Consider the following 20,854-nt stretch of genomic DNA (forward strand, 5'->3'; position numbering starts at 1 on the left):
TTTTTCAAGTCTCAATGAATGCATAATAGTCGGACTCTGAAGAATTCATTAATATTAGATGTAAATACATATTTAGTCAGATTAATTAAATCGGATGAATATTATCTTCACATAACAACCTTTAAAACCGTTAAGTAGCAGAACACGTACACACTGCTTGTCAGTACTATTTCTAGAAAGAATTCATTAATAGTGAGTTTTTGCAAATTGTTTGTAATTGTCAAAGTTTTTCAGTGAAATCCCTTCGACGAGACGACGACGACGAAAGAAAAAGAAACGTAGAAAGATTACAACACGTTTGAACTTTTATAAACAATTGATTGTGCACACTATATTTTGTTACCAGTTACTTAACATAGCATAATATTTATCATGCTGTATTATTGTTAAAACAATTCAGCGAGCCTTTTTCCGCACTTTTAATACTTTGCTGGCTTTGTTGAGCTAAACTGATTTAGATATCATTCAATAGTTGCTAACCCAACAAATAAAAAATAATAAATGCTTTAATTTAATTTTATGGATGAGATGTGTGTACTGTTTTGTCATAATTGTTCATTGTTAGGTAGATAATCTTGTCATAATTCAAATATGTGTGTATTATTAATTTCGCAATTTTCTCGAAGAAGTTCTCGTCATTCCTGTCGGCATACATAAGCTTGTAACTTTTAAAAAACACTTAAATAAATTTCATTTTTTTTAAAGTGCTCTTGTTTAAAAATTAGAAACGATTTTGTTATTTGGATAAATATTGAAAAATATTTTTTTAACCAAATAAAATAAAAAACATTGTTTTTAGTCCAATAACTTCTTCAATAAAAGGGGCTCTAAATATATCGGTTACGGGACCACACAAATTTAATAACTTAAAGCCCATAAAAATTTACTTGTCGGTAGGCAAAAACAAGGCCCACCCACACGCCATCCGATAAATAAGGGACAATTAATTTTCTCCATCAACGCCCACAATAATACCAAATGCACGATATTTCGTTGTTTCTAAAAAAAAAAAAAAATGAATTGATATACGTTTTTAGTTAGAAATAGGTCTTTCCGATATAATCTCAAGAATCTTTATCTGTGAGACAGGTCAATCCTATCGATATTCACAATAAAAAATAATACTCTTAATACAAAAAGTAATATTTTTTCATTGATTACCCAAATAAAAGATCCATCTCACAAAATACGACATGTGAGACCGTCTCACACAAGTTTTTGCCTTTAATTAATTGAGTATAATTAGATTTTCAATTAATTTAAGAAGATATATACAATCAATCACACTCTAAAAGAATTCAATAAACAAAGAGCCATAAAAAAAACAACCATTTTTTGGGTCTCGTTCTCAGAAACCAAGTGAAAATAAGCGCACCCAAACACGTTCTTGTTTTGATTAATTTGGAAACTCGAAACCTGACTTAAATTACCTTGAAGATAAAGATGAAATCACAATAACATCATATCTTCGACAACAAATCACACATTTTAACCATCACCAAAGTATGTAAAATAGCCTCTAAATAACTAGAGGTGTAAACAGCTCAAGTTCGAGTTGGACTCATTAAAATTTCATGACTTAATAATTAAGTAAGAATAATTTAACATTATAACTCCATTGATCAATAAAACTTGGGCTCATAAGCTTTATTTTCAATCTGGTATATATAAATTGCAAGTTAGTAGAATAACAACATTGCGAATTATTTCAGTGGAGAAAGGGACCATGGGCTCAAGTGACATGGACAAAGATTTCAGTGATCTGAAGCTGATGGAAATGGCAGGGTCAGCACAATATTGCCGGTGTGAAATCAAGGAAAACAAACATGCACACAACGTTTGTTCTTAAGCATAAAAATATACAAAACAATTGCAAAAGGGACTTCCCTGAAATGCAGCTAGCTGTTGGTTGATTCCTGAGAGTCAGACCATAGCATCAGAGTTGCAAGGAGTGACATCGTAGCAGTTTCAACTCGTAGTCGATGTGGGCCAAGGCCTACGGCAAACGCACCAGCCTCCGTCGTGGTATTCAACTCCTCACTAGTGAAATCTGAATAGACAAGGGCTATGAGAATTGTGAGCATCCAAAATAAGAACATGACTTTAGCCTCAATACCGTGCTATTTCAAATTGATCAAGGTAGCACCATTTATAGAGAATTGGAGGAGACAAAGTGAGGTGGAGTGCAAAATTAATCGGAAAAAAGGCACCAAAACATGTTTTAGGAAAAATGATGGAGCCACTATTGATGTTAATGATAGAGGAAGAGATCATAAGGATAATTATGAAGAAAGGTTACTAGAGGAAATTTGTGCAGTTTCACTTTACTTTTGAATCTACACTAGGTAAAAATGAGGATCCGCGTGTCCTGTTAATGGCAACGGTTTTGTTTATGACGTAGTTGTAACATAGTTTAATGATAAATTTGCTTTCATAGGCATATATATGCTATGAAGGTAGCTTTGAACAAACTAAATGACGTAGAACTGATGAAATACTGAGGATGTACAGATCAGAACAGTAGAAGATGATATAATTACTTTATTTTCAAGAGGGAGTGAACTCTACTAACCTCCTTCTGGACCAATGATCATGACTCCAGCAGGTTCCCTTTTTAAGGAATTCAGTGTACATAAAATAGGAGTAGCCTCTGCGGCCGACAGCCACAAAAGATAATTTGGCCTGCGCTACCTAAAGGGAAGATAAAGAAAACCACATAAACCACCACATGAAACAGAAGGGTAGATGTGAAGTCTAAAACTCTGTGCAACAGAATGAAAAACCAAATTTCATCAGGGGCAGTGCACAAGAAGTGCTTACAATTGGTAGAAGTTCACCAACTTCCACAGGAGGCTTCAAAATCATTTCAAATGATTCAACAGGGGGAAAAGTTGAATACAAGTTAAAAAGAATGCTAAGTACCTTGTTTAGACACAGCTAGAATAACCTGTTGCAGTCTGTCCACTCGATTTTCTGATATTGAATGAGAATGCTTGGTCAGCAAAGGTGTTACACTAGACGCTTCCAGCTCCTGAAATGCAAGAGAAGGAACAAGAGGAAATCATGAATGAAACCAAAGGATACACATATATGATGAATATTACAATCACAAACAACTGAAAATCCACCGTGCATTTCTCCACAAGCCAATCAGCTCGGCCTCCCTTCAAAGTGCCTTGACATTAACAAGATAGACAAGTCATATAACCTAAACATGTGATTCATGAAGGATCAAACTTTTTCAACACACCAAAAGCTGCAAAAACATGCCACTGCGTTGTTATAGGGGAAACCAATTTTGGGTCCTCCAGTGCTTCAAACTCTTACCCCTCCTCGTTTAATATGCTTTATGCGCCCTTCAATCAGTCGTCCCTTTCCATCAAATAGCTCTACCCTTGCAAAACACAAATTTTCATTATAAAAATCACATACAGCTGTACCGTTGCAGAATATATGCATAAAATACAAAATTAATAAACAGGCATAGATAATGGTTGTCGTATCTTGAGTGGCTGGAAAATCAGTGTGTGTGAGCATGTATGTTTTCAGAACTACATCCCCCAATCAATGCATTCATCATTTGGCTGGGCATATATACGCATTTTGATTGTTTAACTCGAAGTTTCAACAAAGAATCTATAATGTTTGTGGTTGCTACAGTTCTTATGCACACTATTACACTAGATAAGACTGTATATATGGGCTGGTCGGATCTAAGCAGGTAAATGGCACTCGTGAAGCAATTGCCTTCTTCAATACATTTTTTAATTTCACTTACAAGGACAAGGAAGTATGCATTATTTATGAAGCACGATAAAATCCATACCTATCATTGATGTTTAACCTGAGAACTTTAGTCATGTGCCAGAATTCGTCCCCTTCCACACGCACAAACCCACCCTGCAAACTAACACAAACCCTTGAAAAGCAAGTTCCTCGAATACATTGCAACAATATTTTCTGAAAATATGTGATTTCTTGACATTTGCAGAGTGATAAAGTTCATCTTATGTCTGTATGCAAGTAGTATGTTCACGATTCACTTGCAGCCTACCTCTTTAGACATTTTTTTTTTGGTTTTATTTTAAATCTATAATTTTTTAACATTTTCGATCAAAATATTGACAAAGTTCTGTCTGAAAACGTTATATTTGAATTTGAACTATTTTCTCTAATCGATTTTTGTGTCAGACTCGAACACATTCGAGACATTTTTATTTGAGCCTATGAATAGTAGCGTGCCTTTCAATTGCACCCACGATTTTTATTTTTTTATTTAATTTATTGTTTCAAAACAATTTGAATAGTTAACTAAGTTATTTTATAACTATTTAAATAGAGGTTTTAATTAGTTAGATAATGATATTTTTATTAAAAAAAATGGGAGTTATCTTGTAAAATAAACCGACTTTGATTCTGATACGATGTTAGAATTTTCGTAATTTTAAAATATCTTACAAAAACAAGAAATTAAGAAAACAAAAAACGAAATATGGAACTTTTAGTGCATAACTTCAACATTTCTTCTAAAAGTAAAATATATTCTTTGAAATTTTCACACAAAGATTATGACAAATCCATCTTTTATATTTATTGAACCCAATAATGATAAAAAAAATAAAAAAGGCAACGATATATTATTACAATATGAATTAGGAAGCAGTGGAAAAACAGAAACCCTCATATGATCTCTACAGAGGGAACAAAGAGAACCATCTCTTTGCCATGGCAAAGCATTGTTCCGGCATGTATTCCGGGGCTGCATGACCTGCGCCCTGCATAACACGATACGAACAACATCAAATTACATTTTTAGCCTCTTCACGTGCTTACCAAAACGAGTCGTGAAGTCGACTTTTTCTTGCCTTCACGGTGGCAAAGGTGAGAGAGGTCAGATCACTTTTCTTGTATTTCTCTGTGTATCTACGAGGGTAAGATCATAGAATTCAATTAAATCCACAGTCTACATATTCAATTTCAAGTAACGTTTATTAAAGAATATGTAGGCCAGATAAGAATCGAAAAACAACCCTGCAACTTGGCCATCAACGGTCCATGGCCTCCATTCATCTTCGATGGTTAGATTGAGAATGCGGATCCATTTTAGAGTACTCGTGTAGGGCACCAACAAGTCATGATCTCCACTGGAAACGAGAAATACATAGTTACAAAGAGTCAAACACCATAGAAAATGTGAGCTGGTTAAGCACCTATAGATCAAAGCTTCATATCCTTTGTCAAGTAGAAGTTGATGGTGTGGGAGTGCACTTTCTACATCATATTCGTACAATAAGCTCCTATTACATCTTTTCCAGTAATCTTTAATCATTCCCTGCAGGTCATTCATTCACACTCAAATTTTTGTTAAAGATCTATACAAGAGAAGATACTTCTTCATGTTTGTATGTTAATGTACGAATGTACCTTTCTAACATAAAGAGCTTCCTGTACGGACGGATCATTTGCCCAGACATAAGATGTCACGTGATTGTTAAGCTGCAATTAAGATTAATTTGCACTTCAGAAATCCATATCAGAAGGTTTACGGGGAAGTTGGATTGCTATATATGTGGTCTAGTAAGAACAGATGATTTTACAAGGCACCATGGTCCTCTTGTTTGGACATGAGAAGGAAGTCGATGGGGTCGTTTTCTATGATCATTTGCCTCTCCGTAAAATCATCACCTTTTGGAGGTGACAGTTCACACTTTGGTACCAAAATATGCTTCTTATTTATATTGTCAGTGCACTGCAATAAAACAAGTGAATTATTGTAAGAGCAGCTAAATTGCAAAAAATAATAAATCAGAAGAAATTGTAATCTTCACCTGATTGATGAGTTGAAGAACATGAAGGCATTCATAATTATTTGGGTCCGGATTTAGATATTCCCCGTTGCAGCTATTCTTTGCTCGCTGAAACCAAGTTACCCATAACGATATTTGGATATATCCAATGAATTACTTAGTACTAGTTCAGCCGAGGTTTATTCTAAAATATTCTACCACCAATTAAAGATTATTGTAATATCATTCTGGAGATTGAATGAAGGTTGCTGTTTGTCAATCAAATCTATATAATGTTCTCAAGCCTACAAATCTTGTCCAAATGCAGAATAAGATAACATTGACCCAATCACCAAAACTGCATGTGATCATCGAAGATCTACCGGTGTATCTAAGTTTGCTAACCTACATTTATATAGGTAACTCAAATTTTATTTTCACAATCGATGTGTCCTGACATTACAATCAACCATCCTTTAAACCAGAAAAACATAGGTGTGTTTGGTTGAGTGGATTAAATAAGGATAGATTAATAGTCAAATATTTAACGTTAAAATTTTAAGTTATTTTAATAATCATTTTGACCCGTTTAAGATGTAATTTTATGGATAACTATTTGATTAATAAAATTGGATCTTAAACCGGGTCAAAATGATTATTAAAACATCTTAAAATTTTAACGATAAATATTTGACTATTAATCTATCCTTATTTAATCCACTCAACCAAACACACCCTAAGCAGTCCAGAACAAATTTTACCTCCCCCCTTTTTAATTTTCTCGTTGAGAGAGAAGTTGGAATAAAAAACTACCTCATAATATTCATCTGATATGAGTGCCATTCGGTGAGAATAAGGAATCCACTCATTAAAATGATGTTCTTGATCTATTGGTGAATTTCCAGTAAGGTATCCCTGGTTCATTTTTCCAAAGTCGTTAATATCTTAATATGTCAATCTACCTTAAAATTTCATATAAGAAAACAAGAATATCATCAAGAAATAGTTCCAAGGATATCAGTTACTTTGAGGCGTATTCTAGGATGAAGTCCTGCTTCATTTCCTACAGTTGCAACATAAGCTGAATCAGGAAAGAGAATCAAATTAAATTTAATCCAATCATCAATTATATCATACCTTTCACTATTTCTAATGCAACCATGGGCGCAACTTTGCCTCCATAAGAATCGCCGCCAACATAGAGGCGATTTTTAGTAAACGAAGGGTGATTCAACAACCACTGCAATTTTCATCTTAGAATCAAATCCACGATAAAAACACAAACATACATAAAACAAAAGCATGGATGGTAATTGCCTAAGCAACACTAAGGTTACCTTCCTCAAAAACATGTAATAATCCAACGTTGATTTGGTGTCGGAGGAGGTGTAGACTTGCGATGTATTTATATAGGAGAATCCAGTTCCAACGGGGGCGTCTATGAATATAATGCTGGCGAACTGAAACCATATCATGCAACAGCATATGATCAATACATAGGTGATTAACACGGAGATTTGAAGCAAGAACACAGATGAATGAAATGTATTAGATGTTTAAACCTTTGTCCATGAATATGGATTGTATACTAAATCAGGTAAGCTTCCATTAAAGGTTGAAAAATCAAAAGTCAAGGGACCTGCACGCACATACGCACAATGAAAAACCAATCAGACCATAATATTAATTAGTTGTTGTCATATTATTGGTTATTTTAAAATTTTAAAAACAAAATTTATTCAGTTGAAGGCAAGGACGAGCGTCGTTACCGATTTCATACACGAGGGCGGAAAACCCAGAGCACCCGGGTCCACCAATAATCCAAAACAAAAGCAGATCCTTATTCGGGTTTCCTTCAGACTCTACGAAGTAATAAAACAACTGACGTTCTCCATTTTCGCCCAAGCTAATATACCTGAAGTTAAGGGATGCCAAATCCTAAGGCATTTGAAAGCTAAATTCATTTTTCCAATCAAATAAACATTTCGGTGGAAGTGAAATTTTATATAGTCTAATAATTTTCAGAGACGACGATATATATTTGAAATGGAACTAGTGGTGCAAACGCATACAATGCTTCTGTAATTAACAGTGCTTTTTGTTGTGTGATTGCAAGGTGGAAGTTGCCAAAAAGAACTGCGAAACAAATATGATCATCAAATCAACTCACCCGGTTTCAAGCTTGAAAGGTAAAGTACCCGGATAGCCCGGCAAAGTCTTGATAATATTCGAATCTGCGGCCGAGGCTGAGGCGGAGGTGAGGATGAACAAGAAAATAGCATTGAAATTCAAGCGTAGTTTCGAACTCACGTATCCCGCCATGCCAGTTTGCTCGGTGGCAGTGCTGTTCACAGTTTATTTTCCTTTTAACCAAGAGCTGGTGCTAATGCCAGAGCAGTTCCCTAATAGTCAAATATATATTTTTTATATAATAAAAAAATTGTGACAAGCAAGCCATTATTTTTTATTCGAATCTACTCCCACAACTATAGAATTACAATTTTAAAAATGAATTTATCTTATTTTTAGAATTTTGAAAAAATAAAATCAAAGAAAATCTGAAACGACAGAGACATTTTAAATATTATTATTATTATATTATTATTATAATGTGTAGATTTTTCCTGAAGTTATTTATTGTCTAGACCAGCCACCATGCAACATATATGATTTCGCGTAATTTTATTCTTTAATTTATTAAAATTTTCTAATATTTATATCGAAATTCGTCTAATATTTTATAAAATAAGATTTTAGCAAATAGAATTTTTTGTGTTGTAAGAATTGTTTTAAGTTTTACCTCCCTTCCTTTTAAGTTTCTAATTAAGAGATATCTAGATGACAGAGAAGTTGGAAAATGAAACTATCTCGTAATTTTCAGAGAAGTTGGAAAATGAAACTACCTCGTAATTTTCATCTGATATGAGTGTCATTCGGTGAACTTGAGGAATCCTCTCATTAAAATACGGTACTTGATCAATTGGTGCGTTTCCCGTAAGGAATCCCCAGTTCATTTTTCCAACGTCGTTAATATGTCAATTCTACGTTAAAACTTCTTACACGAAAACAAGACTAACATCAAGAAAAAGTTCCAAAAATATCAGTTACTTTGAGGCATATTCTAGGCTGAAGTCCTGCTTCATTTCCTACAGCTTCTACATAAGTTGAATCAGGAAAGAAAATCAAATTAAATTCAATCCAGTCATCAATTGTCAAAAAGTTAAAGCATCACTCTTATATAATACCTTTTACTATTTCTAAAGCAATCATGGGCACAGCTTTGCCTCCATAAGAGTGACCGCCAACATAGAGGCGATTTTTAATAAACGAAGGATGATTCAACAACCACTGCAATTTTTAATCTTAGCATCAAATCAATAATAAGTGCACGATAAAAATGCAAACAAACATTCTTGGCATCTCCCTTAAATAGTTTTTCCAAGAAACAATAGCATGGATGGTAATGGCCTAAGCAACATTAAGATTACCTTCCTCAAAAACATGTAATAATCCCACGTTGATTTGGTGTCGGAGGAAGTGTAGACTTGCGTTGTATTTATATAGGAGAATCCAGTTTCAACGGGGGCGTCTATGAATATAATGCTGGCGAACTGAAACCATATCATGCAACAGCATATATGATCATCACATAGGTGATTAAAACACAGAGATTTGAAGCAAGAACACAGATGAATGAGAAGTGTATTAGATGTTTAAACCTTTGTCCATGAATATGGATTGTATGCTAAATCAGGCAAGCTTCCATTAAAGGTTGAAAAATCAAAATTCAAGGGACCTGCACGCACATACTCACAATCAAAAACCAATCAGACCATAATATGTTTGGGTTATTTAGTTGTCATATTACTGGTTATGTTAAAATTTTAAAAACAAAATTTATCTATATTCCTATAAAAGTGTGGATAAAGGATATTGTTTTCCAATTGTGCAATGACAAAATTAACCTTCTATACACACTTCAAAAATAGAATGTAACTACTATATTAATTTTATCAAATAACCCATCTTTATATTACATTTAAATATTTTATCCTTTTAATTTTTTCTACATTTTTTTTCTAATGATTTTATTGTAATTTTGTAATTAAATTTTTAGTGCAAATTTCTACTATATCTATATACCTATAAAAATGTGTATAATACACATTGTTTTCCGATTGTGCTTTGACAAGAATACCCTCCTTGCAAACTTGAATGGTAAAGATAAAAATAAGACATAAATGCATCATCATTACTAATAATTAATTGACATTTAGAACATTTTAATTTCTCTCATATATTAATTTTATCGAATAACTCATCTTTATACTATATTTAAATATTTTATCTTTTTAATTTTCTCTCTACATTTTTTTCCAATAATTTTTTTTAAATTTTGTAATTATATTTTAGTGCAATTTCTAATTAAGTAATAAATTATAGTATCACAAAAAGGTATATGAAAAATTTATAACTATATATATGTGCAATAATTGAATAATTAACATATTTTATTTTTATGAGTTTTTTAACAAAGAATTGAAAGTAAAGAGTTTAATTTTGATTTTAAAATATAGTACGATTTCAAAAAAATATATGAAAAAAAAACCATATATAACGATTATATATGTTATAGGCATAATTATTTTATTCAATTTTATAACTAAAAAATTACATGTATTGCTTGTACCTATAAAAGTGTGTATAATACACATTGTTTTCCGATTGTGCTTTGACAAGAATACCCTCCTTGCAAACTTGAATTGATAACAATACCCTCCGTGCAAAATTGGACAAAAACTATTATTATTGTAATGTAAAGATAAAAATAAGACATAAATGCCTCATCATTACTAATAACTAATTGACATTTAGAACATTTTAATTTCCCTCATATATTAATTTTATCGAATAACTCATCTTTATACTATATTTAAATGTTTTCTCTTTTTAATTTTCTCTCTACATTTTTTTCTAATGATTTTTTTTATTTTGTAATTATATTTTTAGTGCAATTTCTAATTAAGTAATAAATTATAGTATCACAAAAAGATATATAAAAAATTTTATAACTATATATATGTGCAATAATTGAATAATTAACATATTTTATGAGTTTTTTAACAAAGAATTGAAAGTAAAGAGTTTAATTTTGATTTTAAAAGATAGTACGATTTCAAAAAAATTATGGAAAAAAACCATCTATAAAGATTATATATGTCATAGGCATAATTATTTTATTCAATTTTATAACTAAAAAATTACACGTATTGCTTGTAAAATCAATCATTAATCAAAATTTTGAATATGTAATTCATGAAAAGAGATTTAATGAGAACTAAAAAGACTCTAAGTTATTTTCTACAGTAAAAACAATATATATGATATAATCCTTATAATAAATTTAATTATAATGATAACTGATTAGCATTTGTCAAAGTATCAGAATTTTTTACATATGATATTTAATATCTTTATTTAATTATTTTAAAATCAAATTAATTAATTCAATAGATACAAAAATAACATTTTTTAGTGAAAGTATATTTCTTTTGTTATATTTCAAATTTTATTGGTGAAAATCATACTAATAGTTTAAAATCGATATTTAATAATTATGATATGAGTTTATTTGATATTTACCATATAATCTTATTTGAATGTGCATTTATTTACATATGTTGATTTATTTATTATATTAAAACTTATTTAACAAGAAATTAATAGTCATCAATTTTAATTTACAAAAGATCGATATATAAAATTTATTATCATGATATAGAATTGTAAAAATAAAAAGTAAAAAAATTCTTTAGGAAGTTAAATTAATTATTATAAGTTATATTTTATAATCAATATTACTATTTCATTTGTTTTAATATTGTTTTTATGAGTTAGTCACAATGATTTTAAATTGATAAATATTTGCCTTTAGTATGCTTCGTTTTTGTAGATTATGATTTATACATTGATAAAATTCATAATTTGATTGATTTTTAGGTTATTATGCTTTATACATGGTGTTTGAATATATATATTTTAAAAAATTTGTTTCAGCTCATTTTGTTTTATATATTATGTTTATTACAATTTATTATATAACATAAAATCAACTGCTTGAATTTTAATTTGGAAACAATTTTGAAAGTAAGTTATATAAGTTCTTATAAATCGTCTAATATGATAAGAAATTAAACCCAAATAAATAACAAAATTATTCAAATTATTTTTTAAAAAATCAAATTTTTATAATATAATTGATATTACGTGCAACGCACGTGCATCATGCTAGTTCAGTTAAAGGCAAGGACGAGCGTGGTTACCGATCTCATACACGACGGCGGAAAACCCAGAGCACCCGGGTCCACCCATAATCCAAAACAAAAGCGGATCCTTATTCGGGTCTCCTTCAGACTCTACGAAGTAATAAAACAACTGATGACGTTCTCCATTTTCGCCCAAGGTAATATACCTGAAGTTAAGGGATGCCAAATCCTAAGGAATTTGAAAGCTAAATTCCTTCTTCCAATCAAAAAAGCATTTCGGTAAAAGGAAAATTTTATATATTCAAATAATTTTCAGAGACGATCCATATTTGAAATCGAACTAGTGGTGCAAATTCAGAAAATGCTTCTTTAATTTAACAGTGCTTTTGGTTGTGTGATTGCGAGCTGGAAGTTGCCAAAAAGAACTGCGAAATAAATATGATCGAATGAACTCACCCGGTTTCGAGTTTGTAAGACAAAGTACCCGGATAGCCCGGCAAAGTCTTGATAATATTCGAATCTGCGGCGGAGGCGGAGGCGGAGGCGGAGGCGGAGCGGTGGATGAACAAGAAAAGAGCATGGAAATTAAAGCGTAGTTTCGAACTCACGTATTCAGCCATGCCTTTTTGCTAGGTGGCGGAACAAGCTTCGCAGTCTGTTCAGTTGTTCACCAAGTCAAGTCAATTGTGACAAACTAGTTCAAATATATATATTAAAAAATACATCTCATGGATCGATCCATCACAGAAGTATCTTAGATTTTAGTTCAAATAATTAAACTTGATCGATATTAAATGGAGCATGGAGACGGTTTCACGAATATTTATCTGTGAGACAGGTCAACTCTACCGATATTTACAATAATAATAATACTCTTAGCATAAAAAGTAATATCTTTTTATTAATGACCCAAATAAAAGATTTGTCTCACAAAATATGACCCGTGAGATCGTTTCACACAAATTTTTGCCTATTAAAAGACTAAATAAACAGATCTTATTAGTAGACAACTACTGGCTTCGACAAGTATAGAAAATTATTTTTACATCCTCCAAATAAAAGTTTTCAAGGAGCTAAACAAATGAAATATTCGCGATTTACAAAATAATCTAAATGATGATCGAATTCACTGACTATTTAAAAGAACTCAGTCAAACATAATTCTCAAAGAAAACTGATCTCATACTAAATCAGTCAGGTTTTCCAAGTCTCAATGAATGCATAATAGTCAGACTCTGAAGAATTCATTAATATTTTTTAAAATGTTAAAATTACGTTTTTCAGTTAGACTAATTAAATCAGATGAATATTCTCTTCATATAACAGCCTTTAAAACCATTAAGTATTAGAACTCATGCACACTGCTTGTCAGTACTATTTCTAGAAAGGACGGTTGCACATGCCTGCAATATGTCATTGATGAGGACCGTGTGAATTGAGTGAGAGATAGGTGGACAATTTCACCGGGTCGGATTGTTGGGGTGAATAAAAAATGAGAGCACAACAAAGTATATTCAAACCAAGTGCTTTTCTCTCTGGAAAGATAACATTATCCTGAAAACACAAAGACAACCATATGAATGGGCGCTGGAAGGGGATTCAGCGTAATCACTCTGATGCTTAAGTCAATTGGTGCGAGAGAGAAAACAGAGGAGCCAAGGAAATCTTAAAGAATCATACGAGTAATAACGGAATGAAAAATCCTTTTATTCTAAATAAACCTGGTATTTATAACAATAAAGTCAAAGATGACTTTGTTTTCAATGTCCACTTACTAATTATGGCAAGATGATTACTCATACCATGCTACCTGACACCTTTTCTGATATGTCAATCTGTCTCTTTCACCTTGCCACATCTACATGATCTTGATAGTAATGATTATCGAGATAAGATGCTCCATGCTTATGTATTTGAGTGAGGTGTTGTTGTCGAGGCGCCTCGAATAGAAAGCCATCACCCGGGCATTCGTATAAAAGCCCGGGCTCCTGGTAAATACCAGGGCGCATGATGTCCCGGGTAACCATTTGCCCGACCAATACATGAATGACCAAAAACCTCTCATACCTTGATCCGTGACCCGGGATCATTCAGTACCCATGAATCTGGGTCTTCCTGGGTATCACCACTTTTTCTCTAAATAGTAGGGTTAGAGTCCCTCTCGCTGTCCCGATTACTCCCTTGTTCCCGATCATGGAGAATTTTGTTGTTTAGTCTTCTCGAGTAGGTAGGGATGATGTTATGGTGACGTGTGCTCTAAAATTTGAACGGTCCATGACGTTCTGAATTCCGAGAAGGCGAACAATTTGAAACGCCTCAATCTCCGAACCCGTCTTTTCATATCATAGCACAATTCCAAGATGAATTTTGATCGTTCTTTCCTTTTGAGATCAACGGTTAAGATCAATTCTCCTTATCTATATAAAACAACAAACCTTCTCCATTTAACACTTTTCTTTGCTCTTGCCTCCAACCCACTCTCAATATTTTCCGGCGTGCTGTGTTTCTTCTGGGGCGACTACTGCTTTTCCTCATCTAGCCTTCCCATCTTTGTAAGTTTTCTTCTCCTTTTTAATGTCGAACTCTACTTCCTCTACCTCTCAAGCGAATATGCGAGGCTCGCCTGAATATGAGTCCGTAGCAGCACGCTCCGATTCACCGTCCACCTCTGTGAAAAAACTCGCTCCTTCACGTCCTTCCAAAAAACCTCAAGTAAAATTAAATCATCCCACGAGCTTTGGTCCCTCCCGGGTCTCGAAGAAGAAGAAGAAGGGCAAAACCCAGATTCCCATCCCCCTTCCTCTGACACCCCAAGTGCTCCCTGGTATTCCACCATGGAAAGCACTTTTCGCCCTGGGGCAGAGGAAGATATTAGAGTCATGGGCTCTATTTTTTCTTCTTATCAAATCCGAATTCCCGGTCGATTGGGCTGACAAGCTCCCGACGGGATTTTTCACCTTTTTTAATGACCAAGTACGTAGTGGCCTTAGGTTCACTATCTATTCTTTCTTTATTGAAGTGGCTCATTTCTTTGGGGTCCCAGTGAATCAAATTCATCGTAACTCTTTTTGAATCATGGCCGCAACTTATAATCTCTTTAAGTTGCACAATCTCCTTATTAATCCCATTGTCCTTCATTATTTCTCTGTATGTCGGTTTGAGACAATGCTTTTTCGTTATCTGTCCATCTGAAGAGTCAATTCCTTAATGATATTCTTTCCTCTTTAAAGTAATGAAAAGACATATTCTTCTTCATCACCTTACCCTCTCCTCCCCAATGTCTAAGTGGCTTTCTAATCGATTTTTGTGTCGAACTCAAACACATTCGAGCATTGTTATTTGAGCCTATGAATAGTACCGTGCCATTCGAATTGCACCAACGCTTTTTATTTTTCTATTTAATTTATTGTTTCAAAACGATTTAAATAGTTTACAAGTTATTTTATAACTATTTAAATAAAGGTTTTAATTAGTTAGATAATGATATCTTCATTAAAAAAAAAGAGTTATCTTGTAAAATAAGCCGACTTTGATCATGATATGATGTTAGAATTTTCGTAATTTTAAAATCTCTTACAAAAACAAGAAATTAAGAAAACAAAAAACGAAATATGGAACTTTTAGTGCATAACTTCAACCTTTCTTCTAAAAGTAAAATATATTCTTTGAAATCTCACACAAAGATTATGACAAATCCATCTACTATATTTATTGAACTCAATAATGATAAAAAAAAAAAAGTTCAATAAAAAGGCAACAATATTGTTTGTCACGAAAATTTGCGGGCGTGCCAGTCACGTGTTCGTGCCAAAATTGTGAAATAATCTGACTCCGTTTACCAAGCGTTGCGAGTCTCGATTCGGTCGTAAGTTCTAACTCCCTCGAAATGTCTCCAAAAATAAGAACATAAAATGAAGAATATACTGAAATTAAAGGTGGAATTCATAAACAACATCAACATTCATTATGCTGCCATGAATTTGATCGACACTTTTACAAGAAAGTCGGAGGAATACATCAAAATTCAAATACTGACTATTGGAAATCGAAATAAATGAACATAGAATTGATGGAATTCTGCAGAAATTATGCTGTAGATTTTGTGTTGATTTTTGTCGGGGGTCTCTTTCTGATTCCTCATTCTGCTTTTGTCACACTCCATAGGGGAGTTTCAACCATATTCCACGATCACTCCACGTCTTCCATATTGGGTAATAGATGTAACCGGCCGCAACGTTCTTTTCTTGGACCAACTGTCTGCATCTCTTGTGGGCCAAATGTTGGGCTTTGTTTGTGGGCTTTTTGGATTATTTTTTAGGCACAACAATTGCCCCCCGTAGTCAATTTGGCCCATGGGCCAATTTGACTAATTATATATTTAGCCCACTTTGGCCCATATTCAAAACTTGGCATGGAGGCCATATTTTGTATCACAGTATCCTTTAGAGTTTGTCCAGTAACAACCCTTAACGTGAATTCTTATTTTCTACTCCTTTCATTCATTCTTCAAATAGACAAGCTCAAACCCACATCAATCCTCAAAATTTCACCTTCACATAAACAAACTTTGATTCCCTCTCTGTGTTCTCACTTACCAGTCACCGGATCAACTTTCAACTTTGTAATGAACATGGACACCATTCGTGGAGTGACATGGACACCATTCAACTTTCAATTAAATTGCCACCCTCAAACTCATTTGCATTCAGCCGTATCATCTCAAAAAAGCAGGTAGATTCCTATATTTTTTCTACTGCTTCATGACAAAAACATTGTAGAATATGTTAAATTTCATGATGCACTCAAGGTGTTTGTACATATGTTTGAATGAGTTTTTTTTATGAGCAACACCTTGCAACACTCACTGCTTCCACCTCAACAGAGCAACTTCCTTGGTGTGCATATTTAGAGCTTAGTCTATAGCTTGTGCAACTTATGTAATCTTCCATGTGCTTACAAGAAATGCACCAGCACAAGAAATTGTGATGCTCCACCAAATTCATTGAGGATGAGATCCCATTTTTTGAAATTTTGGCAGGCCATAAACTCACAAATGGCAAGATTCATTCGATCTCACAAAGAAATGACAAGTGCCACATCAATGACAACATATACCGCACACAAAGCATAGTTTTGTTGATTAACACTCCATTATATCTCATGTGGTTCTCATTTATTTTTCAGGAAACATGATTAGAGAAATCAATTATTTGAGAATCTCAAAGCCCAATGCAAAATGGTACCTTAAAGATCAACGGAGATGAAAAATCCTCATGGTAGTGCCGCTGGCCAATCCACAAGAAAATCACCAAGCTTTGATGAATATATCTGACATGGCTGATCATATATGTATAGAGTGTCATAGACATTGAAAGGAAATAAAATACATCAGCTAGGGACAGTAGGTGTACATTTTTACACTTGTTTGCCATGATTTGGCAAGTGTCTTTTTTGATGTGTAGAGTTGGGAAAGTGGCTTGAAAGCCAAACTTTGTTTGTAAAATATATTGTTGTTCTTGTATATGTTGCTTGGGATATATTTGCAGGTGTTTACAATTTTGGCATATCACATTTACAAGGGAAACTCTGCCAAAATTTTCTAAAAAATAAACAAACGGCAAAAAGCCTGTTTTTCTTCAATATTGACGCAAACATTGCGGGTCAACTCTGTTTGCTACCAACCAACAGTTGAACAACATTTTTCAAATAATGCTCCCCAAGGTTTCAAGACATGCACTGAATGAAATTCATTTTGTCATCAATTTGACGAACTAACACAACAAATATTCCTCCCCAAAATTTATCAACTACAGCGGATTCCATGAGCACTTATTTTTATTTATTCACAGATGCTCCATCATTATTTACAAACAAATTCAACAAGAAATGGCTTAAAAGCCTATTCCTCCCATATTTACATAAACTTCTTATAAGTCAATATCTCAAAAGTTAGCCAAAGTGACTATCCAGCCTACTATGTACCAATCTCCTTCGCATCCAGCTTCATGAACCATATGTATCCGGCTGTCGATTTTTCATCTGAGCCGGAGCTAATATGAAATCCTCCATTTGTAACTTTTCTTCCTCACTACCCCTACATTCCTCCTCAAATATTACTTCAGCTCTGTCAATGTCCCATAATTCCTGAGCTTGTACTTCACTCACCAGCTGCTGCAATGTGGCTTTCCATTCGGAAGTTGCAGCCACTTCCATTTCTTCTTTAGTGAATTTAATCATCGACCTCCTCGATAATAGGTCGAACCATGGGTCTAGGAGAGACCATGGCAGTAGATTTGAGAATTTTTCCAACTGTTTCCCTTACTTTCTTTGTATCCATGTAGACTGCTCCTTGCTGTCCATTCATCTTGTAATCACGAATTCTGATAGGTCCGAATGCTCCATCATAACATCTAGCCTCTACCGCGTTGGAATTAGATTGATACGGCTGCGAATCAGCCTGTACCACTTCCACTTCATCCCCTTTCCACATCAACATCAACTGGTGCATGGATGATGGCACACAATGATTGTTGTGAATCCAATCCCTTCCTAGCAAAGCGTGGAAACTTGCACTGGAATTTACCACGAAAAAGGCTGACAACGAAGATCGGGAGCCTACAGTGATGTTTGCTGGCAACACCCCAAGAGTTTTTGTAGACTCCCCGGTAAAGGCTGCCACAGAAACTTCGGTGGGAATCAAATCCTCCACCTCCTTCCCCAATTTCTGAAGAATTCTATACGGCAAAATATTCACAGCAGACCCATTATCTATTAACACTCTAGACAACGGCTTTCCATTCACATGCGCTACAATATAGAGTGGTTTAATATGCTGAGTCATTTCATTTGTGGGTCGTTTCATCAATACTCTTTTCTCTTCATCGACAAAAACACCGACGCTTTCATTCAAAATCTCAGTCTGAACAGGTTGTGTACCATTTTGATTTCCAGCGAACACTTCGGACTCACACATCCTTTTGCGTTTGAATTCCTCTGGCAACATTAACGAGCCAGTGGCACATTCAAATGAAATCAAAATCTGCCCCACTTTGATAGTAGCCCTCTTGACTGGTTCACTGTCTTTCTCCGGTAATAGATCATCATCTTCCTCCTCATTATCTTCAGTAGCCTTCCTCCCAAATTTTTTCTTCTCTTTAAATGACTCCTCTACCCCAGACCTACGTTCAGCAGCTTTTTCTCTCAACAAACGTCGTTTTTGGGTTCTAGAAAGAGGCTTTGGGAATTTTGGATGTTCTACTCGCCTCCATACACCATCAGGGATTGCTCTGGGAGGAACAACAAAGCGGGAGTTCCTCTCATATTTTTTATCAGTGTTCATAAGAGATGGCCTCTGTATTATCTTATGAGATGACTGCTGGCCACTTCTTCTCTCGTTATTCATCGACGAAGAATATAGGCTCCTTCTGAGGTACTGGTTCACCGGCCTTCTGGCCATGGATTCCCTGTCATACCTCATATTCCTTCCAGTATAATGCAGATCTTCCTCACTGTAATAGCGGTCTTTTCCATGACAAGTTTCTGATTTCTTCTCTTTAACCTCAAACATCATTTTCCGAGGCACCCAACACTTCTTTACAATAATTCTTGGCCTAATGGACATGTCTCTGTTTTCACTCCTCCTCCTCTCATTGATCAAGAAGCGCAAGTCAGTACTGCTCATGTTCACATTGGCTATCGGGGGAAAAGGATCTTCATCCACGATCATTGCCTCTTTTTTCTCAGGGAATTTCAAGATCCCCTTGTTTATTCTTTCCTGCAAGACATTCTTGAAAGCCCAACAAGCATTAGTATTATGGTTGAAGGAATTGTGGTACTTACAGTAATCTCTTCCTTTCAATTCCTCCCTAGTGAGCAGCTTGTGGTCTGAGGGGAATGTTATAAACTTCTCCTTCACCAAGTGATCGAAAATTTCCTCCGTTTTTGATGCATCAAAAGTATAGGCTGTTTGCATTGGAGGAATGTTTTTCTTGGAAAGTTCTTCACTTTTGCGTTTCAAGAAAGGGACAATCCGTGATCCGGAGTTTGCTACTTCTGCCAATGCAACTTCCTCCACTTCCTGGAAATAAGAGCCCACTGTAGACTTTCTTTTATGACTCTCCTCTCGTAACAATTCCTCATACTCTGACACTTTGGCAGCGAGTTCATAAAAGTCACGGAATTCCATCCCTTGGAACTTCTTTCTAAGTTCAAAATCGAGTCCTCGCTGTGCCATCTTCACGTACTCTGATTCAGGAAGGAAAACTCTGCACCTGCTTCTCACCTTCTTGAATTTACAAATGAAATCATTAGCAGATTCCCCGGGTTTTTGGACCACTCTTGACAATTCTGCTATACTAATCTCAGGTACCGTCCTGAAGAATTGTGTATGGAATTGACGTTCCATATCATGCCAAGTCATAATAGAGTTCCGAGGCAGCGTTGCATACCATGTGAAAGCAGTACTGGTCAGGGAATTTGGGAACAAACGTAACTTGTAATTAGAAAAGTTCTCCAAATTTGCCAATTCCCCACACTGAATTGTAAACCTGGCTACATGTTCCATGCTGGATTGACCGTTTTCCCCGGAGTATAACGTGAAGTCTGGAATGCGATATCCTCTTGGGTAAGGGTTTTCATAATCCACGATATCAGGATACGGTTTATGGAATTCTGGTCGGTTGATTGGCCTCACTCCTGGGCCATACAACTCTTGAATCACATCACGTACCATCTCAAAATCCAACGCTGGAGTTTGTCTTAAATGGTGAGGGGAATAGTTTGCCCCCCGAGTGTTATTCCCCG

General features: G+C 34.4%; 2 pseudogenes; both read right to left on the minus strand.

The window, feature by feature from the left end:
• Positions 1-1,744: 1,744 nt before the first annotated feature.
• On the minus strand, positions 1,745-4,521 carry LOC140840936 (uncharacterized; annotated as a pseudogene).
• Positions 4,522-4,582: 61 nt separating this feature from the next.
• On the minus strand, positions 4,583-8,806 carry LOC140841900 (serine carboxypeptidase-like 13; annotated as a pseudogene).
• Between the last annotated feature and the right edge of the window lie 12,048 nt (positions 8,807-20,854).

The sequence above is a fragment of the Primulina eburnea genome, chromosome 9, assembly GCF_022965805.1.
Source record: "Primulina eburnea isolate SZY01 chromosome 9, ASM2296580v1, whole genome shotgun sequence".
NCBI classification, from domain to species: Eukaryota; Viridiplantae; Streptophyta; class Magnoliopsida; order Lamiales; family Gesneriaceae; genus Primulina; species Primulina eburnea.